This window comes from Chionomys nivalis, chromosome 20 (genome assembly GCF_950005125.1).
Source record: "Chionomys nivalis chromosome 20, mChiNiv1.1, whole genome shotgun sequence".
NCBI lineage: Eukaryota > Metazoa > Chordata > Mammalia > Rodentia > Cricetidae > Chionomys > Chionomys nivalis.
Window position 1 is genome coordinate 9990620 of NC_080105.1, and position 18726 is coordinate 10009345.

General features: G+C 43.4%; 1 pseudogene; it reads right to left on the reverse strand.

The window, feature by feature from the left end:
* Positions 1-11755: 11755 nt before the first annotated feature.
* LOC130863238 (serine/threonine-protein kinase SBK1-like) lies at positions 11756-12993 on the reverse strand (annotated as a pseudogene).
* Positions 12994-18726: the final 5733 nt, after the last annotated feature.

The window sequence follows — 18726 nt, forward strand, 5'->3', positions numbered from 1 at the left end:
TGGAAGAATGGATGAAGAAAGTGTGGAATATATACATATTAGAGTACTACTCAGTGGTAAAAAACAATGACTTCTCGAATTTTGCATGCAAAAAGATGGAAATAGAAAACACTATCCTGAGTGAGGTAATCCAGACCCAAAAAGAAGAACATGGGATGCACTCACTCATAATTGGTTTCTAGCCATAAATAAAGGACATTGAGCATATAATTTGTGATCCTAGAGAAGCTAAATAAGAAAGTAAGTGAACCCAAAGAAAATCGTATAGTCATCTGCCTGGATAGGGGAAGTAGACAAGATTGCCGGGAAAAAACTGGGAACTTCAGGGTGAGGTGGCATGGGGCTAAGGGGAAATGGGGTACAAATGGGAGAAGGGGAGAATGGGAGTAGCTTGGGGGATTGGGATGGTTGGAATATAGGAAGGGTGGATACGGGAGCAGCGAAATATATATCCTAACTAAGGGAGCCATCTTAGGATTGGCAAGAGACTTGACTCTAGAGGGGCTCGCAGGTGTCCAGGGAGATGTCCCCAGCTGGTACCTTGGGTAACTGAGGAGAGGGAACCTGAAATGACCTTATCCTATACTGATGAATATCTTGCATATCACCTTAGAAGCTTCATCTGGCGATAGATCGAGATAGAGACAGAGACTCAATTTGGAGCAATGGTCTGTGCTCTTAAGGTCCAAATGAGGAGCAGAAGGAGGGAGAACATGAGCAAGGAAGTCGGGACCACGAGGGGTGCACCCACCCACTGTGACAGTGGAACTGCTCTATTGGGAGCCCACCAAGGCCAGCTAGACTGGGACTGAATAAGCATGGGTTGAAACTGGACTCTGTGAACATGTCAGACAATGAAGGCTGATGAGAAGCCAAGGACAATGGCACTAGGTTTTGATCCGAATGATGAACTGGCTTTGTGGGAGCTTAGCCTGTTTGGAAGCTCACCTTCCTGGACCTAGATAGAAGTGGGAGGACCTTGGTCTTCGCACAGGGCAGGGAATTTGGACTGCTCTTCAGTATCGAGAGGGAGGGGGAATGGAGTGGGAGGAGGAGAAGAGGAGTGGGGATAGGGGGAGGGGAGTGGGGGAAGGGGGAATATGTGGGAGAAGGGGGAGGGAAATGGGAAATGGGGAGCAGGTGGAAATTTTAATTAAAAAAGAATAAAAATAAATCATTAAAAAATTATAATAAATCATATAAATATTTAAAATATTAAAAAAATAACAATGCATGAAAAAGGACACAGTTGAAGGAGAACTGGGATGTCTGTATATAGGAGAGTTGGAGGTACGAAAGTAAAGGTACAAATGTTATAATTTGTAGGGAGTCAAAAGGTTCACATGTTCACAGATAGAACTGGGGAAACTAGGAATGTTAATCACACAAAATTGTCAATCCAATGAATATTTGTATACTCTGTTTTCTATTCTGACAGCTGGGCTGGTAGTGGATAATAGCCAACACATATTTTCCTTGTGTTATCTGTGGCCAGGCCATACTAAACTCCCAGAAGCAACAGTGGACATACTTAATATTCAAAGTGTCAAAATACAGTCAAAATGGTTCATACTGATTCATGCCTTGGGAAACTGTGAGAGAGTCTCAGGAAGAAAAAAAAAAGAGGTATTTTAGCTCAAGTTTTTTTTTTGTTTTGTTTTGTGGCATGTTCTTGTATGTCACTTTTGTGTTTCTTGCAATAAATGCTTGTATTCAATTTATAAGACATTATTATTGTCTTGAACATAGCTATAGAACCCAATCTGGTTAAAGGATGGGCTGAATGTTGTCCTCGCTGTATCTACAATCTTGAGACAACCCAGGGTCAAATTCTAAAAGATATAGTCATGTTTCTTTTACAAATATGGGTTCTCTTGTATTTGGGGCATAGGTATTCAGGACTGAGATTTCACCTTGATGAATTGGTCCTGTTATGAGAATAAAATGTCCTCCTCCATCTCTTCTGATTGGTATTAGTTTGAAATCTATTTTGTTAGATATTGGTGGAGGTATACCAGCTTGTTTCTTAGGTGCACTTGATTGGAAAATCTTTCCCCAAATCTTTACACTGAGGTAATGTCTGTCTTTGACGTTGAAGTGTGTTTCTTGTATACAGAAGTATGGATCTTGCTTTCATATACATTCTCTTAGCCTGGGTCTTTGCACGGGTGAATTGAGTCCACTGATATTAAGAGATATTAATGAAGAGTGTCTGTAAATTACTGTTATTTTTCTTTTCTTTTTCTTTTTTTTTTTTAAAACAACTTTGAGATACCATCTTACACCTGTCAGAATGGCTAAAATCAAAAACACCAACGATAGCCTTTGCTGGAGAGGTTGTGGAGAAAGAGGCACACTCATTCATTGCTGGTGGGAATGCAAACTTGTGCAACCACTTTGGAAATCAGTGTGGCGATTTCTCAGGAAATTTGGGATCAACCTACCCCAAGATCCAGTAATACCACTCTTGGGAATATACCCAAGAGATGCCCCATCAAATGACAAAAGTATCTGTTCAACTATGTTCATAGCTGCATTGTTTGTAATAGCCAGAACCTGGAAACAACCTAGATGCCCTTCAATGGAGGAATCGATGAAGAAAGTGTGGAATATATACATATTAGAGTACTACTCAGCGGTAAAAAACAATGACTTCTCGAATTTTGCGTGCAAATGGATGGAAATAGAAAACACTATCCTGAGTGAGGTATCCCAGACCCAAAAAGAAGAACATGGGATGTACTCACTCATAATCGGTTTCTAGCCATAAATAAAGGACATTGAGCATATAATTTGTGATCCTAGAGAAGCTAAATAAGAAAGTGAACCCAAAGAAAATCGTATAGTCATCCGCCTGGAGAGGGGAAGTAGACAAGATTGCCGGGCAAAAATTTTTGTTTTTCTATAGTAGTGCTTGTGTGTTTCCCTTGTTTGGGGTTTGCTGGTTTGTGGTTATCTGTTGCCTGTGTTTTTATAGGTCGTTAGCTTCCTTGGATGGAGTTTTCCTTCCAGTTTTACATGGAGGGCTGGATTTGTGGATCGGTATTGTTGAAATCTGGTTTTGTCATAGAATATCTTGTTTTCTCCACCAATGTTCGTTTAAATCTTTGTGGGGTAGTGTAGTAGTAGCCTGGGCTTGCATCCATGGTCACTTAGTGTCTGCATCACATCTGTCCAGAATCTTCTGCCTTTCAGAGTTTCCATTGAGAAATCAGGTATAACTCTGATAGGTCTCACTTTTTATGTTACTTGGCCTCTTTTCTCAGTAGCTCTTAATTTTCTTTATTCTCTATGTTTTGAATTTTGATTATTATATGGCAAGGGGACTTATTTTTTGGTCCAGTCTACTTGATGTTCTTTAAGGTTCTTTTTCCTTCATAGAAATATCCTTCTTTACTTTTCCTCTATGATTTTATTGAATATATTTTCTGTGCCTTTGAGTTTGAGTTCTTCTCCTTCTATCTATTATGCTTAAGTTTGGTCTTTTCATGGTGTCCCAGATTTCATGAATGTTTGGGGTTAGGATTTTATTGGATTTAACAATCTCTTTGACCAATGAATCTATTTCCGCCATAGTATCTTCCACACCTGAGACTCTCTCTTCCATCTCTTGTACTCTGTTGGTTAGGCTCCCAACTGTAGTTCCCATTTGTTTACCCAGGTTTTCCATATACAGAATTCCCACTGTTTGTGTTTCCTTTATTGCCTCTATTTCAGTTTTCAAGTCTTGAGCTGTTTGAACTGTTTGTTTCAGCTGTTTGATTCTTCTTTTCTTTGTTTCCCTGGGATACTTTAAGAGATTTATTGATTTCTTCCATTTTTGTTTGTCTTTTCCTCCATTTCTTTAAGAGAATTTTTCATTTCCTCTTTAAACACCTCTATCACCCCTCATAAATTTATATTTTAAAATTATTTTCTTCTGCTTCTTCTGGGTTAGGGTGATCAAGTCTTCCTGGCATATGACCACAGGGTTCTGGTGTTACCATGTTGCTTTTTACCTTGTTGAATGAATTCTTGCATTGGGATCTACTCATCTTTTCTTCTAATTGGTGCTATCAGTGTCTTTGCCTGTTGGTCCAATCCTAACAGTTGCTGTTTACATCTTTTTAAATTGTTCTAGGTCTGTTCTGTACTGTTGCTATTTTTGTCTCGGGGAATTGCTGAGATTTCTCTTGGCCTGCTCACTTGGTCCAACCTCTTGGTTCACTCTCTTGGTCCATTCTGTGCAGCTGCAGTTTGTGTTTCAGAGTTTCTCTCTTGGTCCTCTCTGTGTAATTGCAGCCTGTGATCCAGAGTTCCTTTGAGGTTGTGGGGTGGAGGGGAGGATAGGAATTTGGAGGGGGGGTGGAGTGGGACTCATAGCTTACAGGGTCTTATCGGTAGTATGGGGGTGTTGGAGTAGCCAACCTGCAGGGAGCTTGCCTGCTGACTGGCTAGAGAGCTGAGCAGTTGGGGAAAAGACCCGGGCTTTTGCCCTAGTAGGGAGGGCCTATATTAGGGTGCCCCACTGTTGGGGTGATCACTCACATCTTGGTCCTCTCTATGTAGTTGCAGCCTGTGTTTCAGAGTTCCTCAGAGTTTGCGGGTAATAGCAGACTTTTTCCTGTTCAGGTTGTCAATGGGCAACTGTTTTGGGTTCACCAAAGGCTGATTTGATAATCATACATTTACTCTACATTATTATTATCTTGAGTATACCTGCACAAATAAAGACAGACAAAGCTCCAGCATATATCTTTAAGAAAATGAAGAAGGTTTTTGCTAATTATATAAAGTATATTACAGGTATATCACATAATCCAGGTAAGGCAGTTATAGAAAGATCAAATCAATCTATAAAGGATATATTAAACAAAGAGAAAGAGATAATAAAGATCCCCAGAAATAAATTACACAATGTTTTATTAACCTTGACTTTTCTTAGCTAATCAGAAAGGAACAATCACTGCAGAGAGAAATTTGATAATAATAATAATAATAAAAACTTCTGAATTAAATGACCTGGTGTGTTTCAAGGATATGTTGACCTCAGAATGGTGGTACCTCTTCCACACTGGGACCAAACACAATCAGTTCTGTGGAAAGAAACAACTTTATTCTAGCTGTGTGCGACCTTGACTTGGGTAAAGTCCCTGTCACATACAAGTAACTGTGTGATTTTGAAAATGTGACTATCTGGTGGTCAATTTTATTTTCTCTACTTTGCAATAAATCTGCAATATCCTGTCACCTCACAGCCACAGTCAAGTGGGTTTTCTGTGTCAGGTAAGATATTGTGAGGCTAGGTCAGGCGAGAAGAGGTGAGAAGAGCCAAGGTGAGACAGAACAAAAACTGTGGGATGGTAGGTGTGCAGCTCTGACCACAAGGCCCTCCCTCTGTCCCTCAAGAGCAGACAGACCATGGAGGCCTGATCACTGCACTTGTCCTGTGCTGAGCTGCAAGTCTGTGGCGTGTAGAACCCAGTGTTCAGATGCTCCACAATGTTTATCCTGCTAGAGACACCTCAGACCTTTCCCACCAAAGTCACATCCCACCAGAAAGTGACAACCACCAAATAGAGCCACAGCCAATACATCCAATCATAAATGGTGTGTGAGGTTTTAGTCTGCCTCTGATGCATTCTGGTCCAATGAGCATCCAGTCGGAGACTCTTAACCACTCAGACTTGACCTTGTTCTTCCTGTCTGTGATACTGAGCAGGTTCGGGCTAGGAAGTGCTAAGGAACTGCTGAGGCCTTGTGGAGGAAGAGGCCGGTGGAGTTCCACAAGGTGAGAGCAGCCACAGATTAGCGAGGCCGGGCTCAGCATCTGTCTGGGGTGGGCCCCACATGCGGAAGACCCCAATCTCCTCACAATCGGGGCCTTAGCCCAGCTCCAGTGAGGGCTGGGGCAGTCTTCTCAGAGCCTACTGATTCCTCACAGCCCAAGTTCTCGTGAGGCTTAGATGCCTGCTGTGAAGAGTCAGGATGACAGGATGCCATTCTGAAAGGACAGCATTATTACATTAGTATTTCATCCAAGTTTTAAATTCATAAGCCTAGCTTTGTCCATATTTCCTTACTTCATCTTAGCACCTGTGGGATCTGCAATGCCCACTTTCTCATTGCCTACTTGAGTAACTTTAATGGTCTTTCATTTTCCTTTGCTAGTGTGCCTAGAGATTTATCAGTGTTATTTAGATATGTATCTTTCTCTTGCTTCTTGTCATGTTTATTTTCAATTTATTAAGTTTAAAAAATTGATTAATGGCTTCTTATTCACTTTCCTTTTAGTGTTTATATAAAAATTTATGTCACAAATTGTAAATCTACTCTATCCAAGCCCTTGGGAGACATGAGTTTTAGAACAGTGTGGGCTACACAGGGGGTTCTGGATACCATGGGCCATGTTATGGCATGAGATCTTATTGTGGGAGATACAAACAAAATCCGAATGTATTCACTTTCATATAAAATCATTTAATTTTTATTTTTCTAATTATTGTTTAACTTTATTCCATAAAGTTTATTTGTGTGCACCTGCTCGTTTCCCTGTTGTACTCCCTCCATCTAAAATATTTGCCCTCACAGTTCTGCAAAATTTTTCATTCTTTCCTATTTTTTCTAGATTCCATTTATGAAAAAAGATATGTGTTATTTGTATTTTGGAGAGTTGTCTATGTCTTTGACTTGTTATACATGATTGGAACAACTTTCTTGAGAATTATGTAATTTTTTTCTATAATTTTATTTGTTGATTGATTATCTTGCATGATTTATGCATATAATGTTTTCTTTATCCATGCATATATTGGTGTTTATCTAATCTTATTCCCTGAATCATTTGTTATAGGAAGTGCAATGATAAGAATTACACTCAAACTCACACACACACATATATGTGATTCAGTATAGTGAACTCCCCTGGAAAGTATGCACATCCAGGAGTGATACAGCTGGTACGTCTATGTTAAATTTTCAGCCACAGCTATTATTATAGCATCCACAGTAACTGAGATATTTTATTTTACAATGATCATAGCATATGTGCTCTTTTTTCCTCACTTCCTATGCAGCATTTAGAAAAATTTAGATTTGGTAAAAATGTAATCATTAAAGAGACACTCAAAGCTGAAATTATGGGCACTCCAAATATTATTATACGTTGTGAGAAATGGGTCTTGGGACTCAAGAAAATGACAACACAATCTAGAGTATTTGTGTCAGGCTGTAAGTCCTGTTGAAATTTATTCTTATGCAGATTGTTACCATGGTCAGAATTTGACCTTGTATTACTACATGCTTGGGTATCTCAAAGTGGTCCATTTGGTAAGCAGCATGTACTTGTGTGTAACTGGGGTAACTTTACACACATATTTGTATTCCATATGTTTGTTGGCATTTGAGACACTATCTCCGATATGCCGATTATGAGAAATTGTTTTCAGCATGTAGAAAATGAAACTCTGCTCTTGAACTTCTACCATACACAAACTGCACCAAATGTGTCATGGATGTCAAAATGAGACGTGATTCCCTAAAAATGCCAAAGAATACAGTAGAGAAAATCTTCCAAGTTTTAAGCATAGGAAAGGGTTTTCTGAGTAGGACTCTTGTCTATTCAGTAAATGAGACAAAAACAATCAACAAATAGGATCATATGAAATTAAAACTTTTTATTTTGGCATAATAAAATATCATTTAAATGGGGATTACACAATATGAGAAAATCACTGGTGCAATGGTGACTTGAGAGTTATTGTGTATTTAACTTTCTGCTGATCTGGTGAGGCCTGCACTCTAGGTAGGAATTAGTACCTGGCACTGCGTCCATGGTCAAAAGAGCATGGCTGGATGAGGCATAGAGTCCTTTAAGATGACGTTAATGTTGTTACTTTGTGTGACAAGAGTAACTGCTTCGTAAATATTTCTGATTCTATGGATAGACGTCTTCAGCTGTCAGGCTTGGTCAGAGGCTCTTATTTATGGAGTGCATAGCAGCAAATGCACAACCTCATAATTTCAAAATGTTGAAATGTCCATGAATGTTCATTCCTAATTGGGACCTGTAGACCAACCATTCCCCTAGACAGGGGAAACGTCATGGAAATGGGTCCTGAATGTCCTGCCTGAGAGTGAGGAGGACTGCTGTGACATGCTGTCTTAAGGCATGACCCAGCCACTGCTCACTCACATGAGCTGTAATCACCTGCAGCTTCAGGTGACCATGTTCAGAACTGACCGTTAACCTATCTGTCCTGAACCGGACAGCTGGAGGAGACAGCCTGCTGGTGGAAGAAAAAGCCTCCTAAGCTTTTGTCTTAGTACAGAAAATAAAAAGGAAACTTGAAGACAGCCATTTGTTTTACTTATCAGTTCCCCCTTTCTTTATCTGACATCCAGGGAAGACTGTGTAATTCCTATTTCCTCAAATTAATGAGTTTATTGAGATTAATACAGGAGTATAGGTACGGGATTACTTACAGGAATATGAATAACAAATGTGTGGTATCACAAAGGCTCCCATTAGAATGGGGGACTCAGGAAAACTAGAACCATGAACATGTCTGCATGACTTGTTTGCAACTGACTGAGACGGAGGTTCTCATTTCTTCAGTTCTAACTTAAAACCTATGTAAGCTTGGGAGCAGAAGGGCCTTATTATTCTTTTAAGTTCCAGCTTTCCCAGCCATAATTTAAATGCTGAGTCTTATGAACTTCCTAACTCTTTCCTTAGAACTTTCTGAGACTTAAGGAAATACTTCCACCCAGGGAAGAGCACACCTGTTGTAATCCCATATCAAATAATGAGTCCAGAAAGCTTACATTTAGGACTGTAAAACTACATGTATACATGTATATGCACGTAACAACAAGGAAGGAAAAGAGAGGCCATACATGAGAAACAGCAAGGGAGAGTGTAGGGAGGTTTTGCAAAGATTAAAGAGAAGAGGAAATAATGTAATTATAATCTCAAAAATAACAGAAAATATTTATGTCAAAAAGGAAGTTTTTACATAATATTTCATCCTTTCCTTAAAATATTAGTTGGTTCCACAAGATCACAGTCTACCATGGAGCTCTGCAAAGGCACTAAAGCTGCACACCAGTGCTGAAGTTCCTGGTGAAGCAAACTTTATTGTTCACCTCCTCTGTAAGCACAGCTCCAGCATGGTGAGTGACTCGGCCATAAAGCACTGCTTCTCTCATACATAGTTTTTTCAGCAAAACCTATCATTCATCATCTTCCAGTCTATGATATTTGTGAGAGCTGTGTTTGTGATAACCAAACATCCTAGTGCTTCCTTTGAGCCAGTCCATCAGAAATGATTTTATGAATATTTCATTAGATTATGTATCCTTTTTGTCATGAAGGTTTATTTTTTTATCTTTCTAAATTTTTATTTTATAGCAATTGTCATAGGTAGAGATGTAAATAACACATTTAAAAACCTCCCCAGGGCCAAAGGATGCCAGAGTATTTACAAAGACATGGGGTAGGGGAGGCAAGACAGGAGCGTGAGGCTCAAGGGCTTGGGTTCAACCCAGGCCCTGCCCCAGACTTGGACAGATGCCAACCACCAGCACTGTGTTGTGGGCTCAGGGAGCATCACACAGCCTGGGGCCCTCTAGTCACAGGATCTGGTGGGAGACCTCTAGCTAACTGAAGGCCCCACTTCCTATCCAGGAAGCTCCCCTACACCCCACAAGCCAGTTCAAGGGGCCCCTGGGAAGCACCAAAGGACAGGGGCAGTGTGAGGGACACACAGGCTGGGACAGGTGTCAATGGATGATCTGGCCTGCCCTGGGGTGAGACAGGGACACACACATACGTGTGCGTACATGAACAAACTATACCTTCACAGAAAAATTGCAAAGGGGGAGGTTTCTCCTGTGGGTTTTGTCTTCTAAGTCTCCATGTCTACGATGTTATTTTTTTGCTATTATTATTATTATTTTGTTTCTTCAACAGTGACAAACTGAGGTAAACATCTGTAACCAACACCTTTCCTAAGGGGCAAAGGGTCCCAACCCAACAGACAGAGACAGTACCAGTGGTGGCAGCAAGAGCGGAGCCTGACCCAGCCTGAGTCCGGTTCAGGGTCAGGCTGGTTGCTGCCTCTGAAGGATAGGGCTGGGCTACATACCTAATGTCTCTTCTGAGGACTACCGGATACTACAAGGGAGAGGCCTCCCACACAGGATCTCAACAGAGAGAGGGTGCACATGGGACGCGGGATGTCTACTGTGGAATCTCGCTTCCTTGTTATTGCATATCAGGGTGGAGAGGCCTAAGGCAAGAGGAGAAGTAGCGGCTGGGAAGGAGGGCCTGGTGGCCCCAAGTGGGCCAGGGCAGTGATGGGGGCCTTCTGAGATTCGGCTGTCGGCAGGAGGAGGGGTTTGCTACTTACCTGGCATGTGGGCCCTGTGTCCACTAGGGAAGTGGTGGCACCCCAGGAAAGTGGGACCAGGCCCTGGAGCAACCACAGTTTGTAAACTGGACTCAGGAGGGCAGGGAGACCTATAGCCCTTTGTGGTGGGAGCAAGGGGTTATGTAGAGAGGTGGGGGCTCCAGGCTGAGGGGTGGTTGGTGCCCCTTGCAGCTAGCCAGCCAGCCCCACTATGGAACCTCTTAGAATGACCCAGAACTTTTGGAGGGATCCTAAGAGAGGCAACCCAGGCTGGCCAGTTGGGTGGTGCCAGGCGGAAGGCACAGCCTCCCTGTGCTGAGGTTATTACAGGGGTTCCTTAAGCCTCCACATTGAGTAGGAGTCCCAAAGGAGAGCAGGGACAAGGTGAAATCCTGTTTTGCTGCCGAAGAACCTGAGCCAACAGCAGGTGTCTCCTGGGATTCCCTGAGGAGTGTGGTAAAACACAGGCCTGGCTCTTGGCAGCTGCCTGGTGAGGTGTCCGGACCCTCAAAGTCACCAGACACACATCACACTCACTCTGACTTCAACGACTTCCTGTCCCATCCACGGATGCGCTCCTCCCCTGCAAGGGTACTGCCCTAGAACCGTGAGGCTCACACACGTGATTGACAAACCCCAGGAATAACTAGCGCAACTGTTTCCCTGCTTGCTGAGTGCCCAGGGAAGGAGCAGCTGGGCTGTGAATGCACCCCCTTACCCTAGAGACACAGGAGTGCCAAGCCTCCCGTTCTCCTGCCATCTGTTCCCCTATACCCTCAGGAGGGGTACCTACTGGAACTCTGTTCCCAATGGCCTCATGGCTGCGGTAATGGCTCTCCCTTCTGGGATCTAAGTACCCATCAGCAGGAAGAGGTGAGGGGGCATCTCTAATATTCGGGTCTGTTCCTGCACACAACTTTTGCTACCTTTAGGGGGCTTGGCCTCTCCCTCTGACCTCCTGGGCACCACTGTTGTCAACCCAGTGCCTGTTCCCAGCCAGTTTCTAAGGGTCTCGTGCTCATCTCTGCCCAACACCAAAGGCCCCTTTCTGTGCCCAGATGGGTTTGGATGGAAGATTGTAGGGTGATCTGCCAAGGGGTGTGAAGCGCCAGAAGTGTCCAGGTTCCAGAGCTCAGTCTGGCCCACAAGCTCCCAGCCTTTGTCAGGGGCCTCGGCTCCTCTGGGCTGAGGCTGGCCACACACATGGTCATCCGCTAACTATGTCACCAGCCCACCACCGACCCGGGTGTCTGGGCCTCCTAGTCTACACTACTCCCTCCCACCGCGCTGTGGCTGCTCCCTGTCCCCAGTACGGGTTGGAGCATACGCGGCTTCCCCGCAGCGACTGCTCTGCTCCTAGCAGCTCAGACGCAGATTTCGATGGCCGTGGCCAGCACCACCTGCCCTATGCTCTTGTCTGCACGGCTATCGGTCCTGCCCGAGGGAGCGGAAGGAGCCAGACCAGCCTCAGGCACAGGCACGGGCACCGGAACGGGCACCACGCTGGGCGGCGAGGACCGTGAACCGCTGCCACTCTCGGTGAGCACGGTGCGCTTGAGCGGTGCAGGAGCCTCGAGGAGCAGGGGCCCGGGCAGGCGGTCCCCAGGAGGTTTGCGTGCACGGTGCGAAGGCCGCCGCCGAAGCTCAGATGTGAGCTCTTGTTTGAGGAAGCTGAAGACCTCCTTGGCCGGCCCGCGACGCTCGGGCTCCAGAGCCAGCAGCCGCTGGAACATGCGCAGTGCAGGCTCGGTGAAGGGGCGCCACTGCGAAGGCAGCCCCGGCAGGAGGCCCCGCTGCCAGCGCAGGAACTCCTCGAAGAAGGCATCGGCGCCCAACGCAGCCTCCCACGGGAAGTTGCCGGTGAGCACACAGAAGATAAGCACTCCGAACGCCCACACATCCACGCCTGTGTCCACCGCGAAGCCATCGGCACGGCCCGCCTGGCACACCTCGGGCGCTGTGTAGGGTATAGTGCCGCTCCCACGCTTCACACGGCAGCCCACGCGCCGCTTCATGCCGAAGTCCGCCAGCTTCACACGGCGGCACTCACGGTACACAGCAGCACGTTCTCGGGTTTGATGTCGCGGTGCACTAGCTGTCTGCTGTGCATGAAGTCCAGCGCCAGCCCCAGCTGCTGCACACAGCGCTTCACCGTGTCCTCGGGGAGGCCCACCTGGGGAGGGATGATGTCAAACAGGTCTCCAGCAGGCGCGTACTCCTGGGCAAAGACATAGCATTCCTCAGTCTCGAAGACCACGTCGAAGACCTTGATGATGAAAGGGCTGGATGACAGGCTGTTGGTGATGCTCACTTCACGCAGGAAATTCTTCAGCTTTGTCTTGCTCTTATTCACAAATCTCAGCGCCATTTTGGTGCCTGTGCCCTTGTAAGCCACCAGGTCAACCTTCCCGTAGGTCCCTTTACCCAGCTCCCGGACAAGCTCGTAGTGCTTGGTAACATCGCTGGCAGTCAGTGTGCGCAGTGTCCGTGCTTGCATGTCTTCTGTGAGGAGGGGCACACCTGCACCTGGTACAGGGGCGGCCCCCGGCCCGCAGCAAGGCAGGGAGTGGAGCGGTTCAGGCTCTGGGCAGCCCGCGCTCATCTTCTCCCTGGGCTGGGGCCGCGGGGACGCCGCGGCAGGGGGTCTGGGCGCCCTGTCGGTCTTCGTCAGCCTGGCCCGAGAGGGGCTCAGGGCACCACCACCACCATAAGCCAGGACGCGGAGGGCGTCGCTAGGGGCTCGGTTGCCCAGGTCCCGAGGCTTTGGGGTGCTTCTCGTTAGCAAGAGGGTCTGCTCTCGCTGTCCTAGGTTTGGGGGATCCTGTGTACCGGAGAAGCAGGGAGGGCTACCGCCCCAAAGCTGGGTCGCTCTGTGTCTTCAGGTGTGCGGTTGCAGCAAGCAGATCTTAGGGGGCCCGGGATGGAGCGGTCGCCGCGCGCTGGGTCCAGGTAACCGCGTGCGGGGCTGGAGGTCACGGCTCAGCCGCTGGGGGGCTCGGGCCCCGCCGCTGCAAGCAGCCCGGCCCTGCGGGCCCCTGCCCCAGCCTGGCGCGGGCTGAGGCTGCGGCTCCTGCTTCGGCTCCCGCTCCACCCGGTGTTCGGGCTCCAGCGCCGGCGCCCGCCCGAGCTGCGCTCCATCGCGTTCTCCTGTCATGTAGGTTTAAGTAAGTATATGACCTTCCTTCCAACTTTTATAGAAGTCAGATTGATCCCACATGTTCTCATAGCCTACAATGTCATGTGTCAAACTCTGACAGGATGTTTCATTGATATTTTGAAAGTCTTTTGTACTTCAAGCAGTTGAGAGACAGATTACTCCCTGACCAAGACAGTCTCTTTGCAGGCCATGTTAAGGTTCAAAAGCAAGTTCTAGCGTGTGTTTTCCTTTTCTCTGTATAAAAAGTTGAACCTAAGTGGCATCTTCTATCACCTGCATTCCAAACAGAGAGTTACATAAGTGGCATATTCTATCACCTTTATTCTAAAGAGAGAATTGCATTCTAATTATATACAAGTGTAGTGAATTTTGTCCTATGGAATTTTAATGGATACTGCAGTTTCACATATGATCTTGATTCTTCCATAAACCTTCTGATTTACGATAAGCCTATTTTCTGGCTTTGTTCACATCTTTCCATTTCCATTTAGAAAACTCTACAGATTTTATCTCTTTACAAAATGTATTTAGTCAGAAAAAGTTTTTTGAACTTCGTGTCAGAGAAGCAATAAAAACTGAATATACCAACTCTTTGAATTCATTATTTCTATATTACATTTGTCATATAAAGAAACAAGCTAAGATAATGTGTTTGTAAAGTTGTTTGATGTTGGTATTTTGTTTTCAGTACAACTTACATTTTTTTTTATCCAAGACCCTTTCCACAATATTTCTAGTGTCACAGAGTCAGAGACTTAAGGAATGCTAAATTTAAGCAAGTGATGGAGAAGATATGAATTACCAATCTTTTGGGTGGGAAAATATGGAGAATAAAACCCGGATGGATGGATGGATGGATGGATGGAGATAGACAATATGTGAGGAAAGCCTCTATTTGTTAATGCTTTAATGATTGTCATTCCATGTCATCATGGAAGTATAGGAAGTAGTACAATGGGTATCCTTCTTTGAGAAATCAAACCCACACTGTATATGATATTTTTAAAGGGTGGTAATGTTTATTTTATCACAATTTCAGAGGTTATAATTCATAGTCATGCAGGAGAAGAGATGGGTAGGATATGGTTAATGACAACATATATCCATTCAAGTATGTTCCCTATGATGTTTCCTCCAACTAGATACATCACCTACTTTCTTTTTTATTTTTTTATTAAATTTATTTTTAGAACAATCTTTTCTTATTTTACAATAATATCCCAGTTCCCACTCCCTCACCTCTTCCTGCTCTCCCCACCTTCCTTTCACCCCAGCCTCCATAAACTCCTCAGAAAGTGTAAGGCTTCCCAAGTGGAGACAAAAAGTCTGACACATCAGTTTGAGGCAGGACTGAGGCCCATTCCACTATATCTAGGCTGAGCAAGGTATCCCGCCAAAATGAATTGTCTCCAAAATGCCAATTCAAGTACTAGGAATAATCACAAGAATAATGTAAATCTCTCTGATAATCTGTAAGAGAGGAACTGGGGAAAACTCAAAATCATGTCCCAGGTATCAGGCTGATCAGCTTTCAAACAACAAATGAAATCATGGTTATCTGGAATATCAAGATGGAGATATAGGCTCAGTTCAGTTTCCAGTGGTCTTTTGTTACATTCAGTTTCTGGTTGTGTGTTTTAGAAATTATCATATAAGAAATTATCTCAAACCTTTTCAAGTATACAAAGCAACAGTCAGATTATGATATAGTACTGCCTTGATTATTTTAATTATAGCTCATAAATGTGGGAATATAATCAGTCAAATTAAGAAAATTAATAGTTTCTTCAGATTTCTTGTCAACACTTATTTGTATTTTAATGTCAAATTTGATTATCTCTGAAATGCTGGTATTAGAAAGCTTGAAATAAAACAGTAAAGGACTACTATACTCATGAACTCCAAAATCAAGGCAGTCAACAATAAGGCACGGAAGAGAAAGGCACTCACAGGCCCCCACGCATTACTGAGAAACTGGTGACAGTTGATGGTTTTTTGAGGAGGAAATGTCAGTTTAATTTAGGGTGTGAATACCAGGTGGTTTGAGCAAACTTAGTAATGGCTCTTACACATGAGCATATGGGCATGCAGTGTCACCCTAGGTAGGTTATTTAAAACAAAAACAGGCATGGGGTTAGGAATGTTGGAATTAAGAGAGTGCATCGGGAACCATTGAAAAGGAATAAAGGCAAATATGAACAAAGTCACTGTATACATGTATTAAATTCTCAAAGAATTTCAAAACTGTCTATGTAAAAGGTCACAGCTCAATAACATTAAAATCTGATGTAAAGTTTTATCTTTTGGAAGAAAAGTATGAGAAAGTCACTGTCAGTGCAACTTAGATTTTTTTTTTGTTTTTTTGTTTTTTTTTTATTCTTTTTTACTTAAAATTTCCAACTGCTCCCCGTTTCCCATTTCCCTCCCCCTCCTCCCACATATTGCCCCCTCCCCCTGTTCCCCTCCCCCTATCCCCACTCCACTTCTCCTCCCCCTAGTCCACTCCCCCTCCCTCTCGATACTGAAGAGCAGTCCAAATTCCCTGCTCTACATGAAGACCAAGGTCCTCCCACTTCTATCTAGGTCCAGGAAGGTGAGCATCCAAACAGACTACGCTCCCACAAAGCCAGTTCATGTATTAGATTTTTTGATAATGGACTAGAAGCATTTTTTTTCTGCAGACCCAGATAAGGGGCCTGGCCTAGTTGATTCACTTGTGCTTTGAATTGTCTTCTGTTTTCCTTTTTTAGGATGAATTACATAATGCCTGTGATTCTTTTTTAGCATTTCCACAAATTTTTTCATTATCTTCAGGGAAAGGTCATCTTAAGTGGCATTTAATTTTCTATCATCCAGTGAATAAATATTTGACTGTGAAAGTAGCCTAGAACCTGACTGAAACACAAACAATTGGGAAGCCATGTGATTCAGTTACTTAATTTTATTTTGATTTTTCGGGACAAGTTTTCTTTGTGTAGTTTTGGAGCCTATCCTGGAACTCACTCTGTAGAACAGGCTGGTTTGAAATCGGTTACTTAATTTTAAAACTGATTATTGTTTTTTTTATTCCCTGTGGACTCTGTAATTATTTTTGGATATGTCCTGTCTTAGAGTTTTAAAGTTTTTATTTCTGTGAAGAAACACCATAACCACAGCAACTCTAATGAAGGAAAACATTTAATAGGGCGTGACTCACAGGTTCAGAGGTTTATAGTCTACTATCATCACTGCAGGACAATGAGGCATACAGGTAGATACGGTACTTTAGAAGGATCTGAAAGTGGAGAAGGAGCTACATCTTGATCCCACAGGGAAGAAAACGTGCTCTGAAACACTAGGCATGGCTTGAGTATACAACACCAACAAGTTCTCCCACACACATCCCCCAACAAGGACACACTTACTCCAACAAGGGCACACCCTTAATAATATAAGATCCATATGAGCTTATAGGGTCAAATGCATCCAATTAACAAACCTCCAAGATACCCTTAGAAGAGAGAATAAGCAGCTTTATGGTGTCTCTAATAAAAGAGGTTTGTGAAGATGAGAGCACTTTTTTTTTTTACAGAAAAGCATAATCATTTGGCTGACAAATAAAAGTTTTAGAAGAAACACAGTGAATGCAGAGGAAAAACTACTTTCTCATTTCATCCATCTTAGGTTCCTGTTGGGGACTCCACAACATAACAGAACTTAAGAAGAGAAAAGCACGAAGACTTACCTAGCACAATCTTTCACAACTCCACAGCCTTCCTGAGGAAGGGAATCCTTCAACAGTGCTTAGACCTGAGATTTTTTACCAAGTTGATGAAAAGTGGAACATTATAGAGCATGGGAAAAAATAAAATCAGCATGAGTCAAGCAGGGGAATACAAATAGAGCTTTTGCTCATGTCCTCCGTGTGTGCCTTCATCAGTCTTCAGATATGAAGCTGCTCTTTCCTCTGTGGAGGGACATGTGGTGCTTCTGACATGTTTCAGGAAATTGTCAGAAAGTCCTTTCTAGGTTGTATGAGCATCAGCGGAAGACCAGAGGCCATCTTCATATTCATTCTTGTGCTCAAAATGTTGTCTGATCACCATGTTTTCAGGTAGCATATTCTGAAATCCTCCAAATATGAAATGAAGACAAAAGTCTGGGTATAATTTCTGAGTTACATTCGTGTGTGATCCTGAAATGCAGCATTTAGAGCAATTATGAATTTAAACATTAACCTCAGTATATTCTGTTCTGTGTACATCATTTTGAATCTTTTTTTTTCAGTTATCCTTGTGTAAAGAGTATCTGGAGACTTAAATATATAAGTACATTCAAATAACTGGAATAGTTTAGACAAAGTCTTTGAGACTTTGCTATTAATAAGGTTAACTTCTGAAGTACCTTGGAAATTTTATTTTGGCACTTGTAATAGCATTATATTTAGATGTGTCTGAAGACTACTCTAAGTGATTAAATGCTAAAACCTGGACTGTCTACAGGAACATGCACAGCATGAATAGCCAGTAGATTTACAACAGAAAAAGACACGGGGAACACCAGACAGATTATCAGAGACACAAAGCCAAGAATAAGCATGCCATTTTCTTAACTCACCCTAGAATCTTCCTTGGAGTTTTTCCATATTCAGTGGTGGTGTCCATTCTGAACTCACTTATCGACATAGCCATGTGGCTTCACTTTGCCTTTACCCATATATTACTTTGTTCAAGAAGTTTCTTCAAGCTAGAAAGACAACAGCTCTTCAATCAAGAATTCTTACACCTAGGGTGAGCTTTAATTAAGAACACTAGTCATTTGAAGCAAATGTCTGAATAATCATTCACTTCCTAAGTGCTTGAGGCTCTGCCATTTTAGTATTAGAGGAACTTCAGGTCCCCAGCAGCACCGTGATCAAAGAGTCCATGCAGAAGAGTCCCTGTGAGAAACAGAACATCCTCCTGGCCATAACTACTTCCTGAATGTACTGAACAGACTGCCTAATAGTCCTTAACACAACCAAACAGAAGAATATAAAATATATTTCTCTTCTGCCTAGTAGGATAGAAAACCTTATCCAAACTTAGGTTAATCTACAGGAATCCCTGGGATATTTATGGAAACGAAGGATTACTTCCCTGTAACTCTGAATTGGGAAATGGAATCCAGATCATAGCACATATGAAAATAAAAGGATTA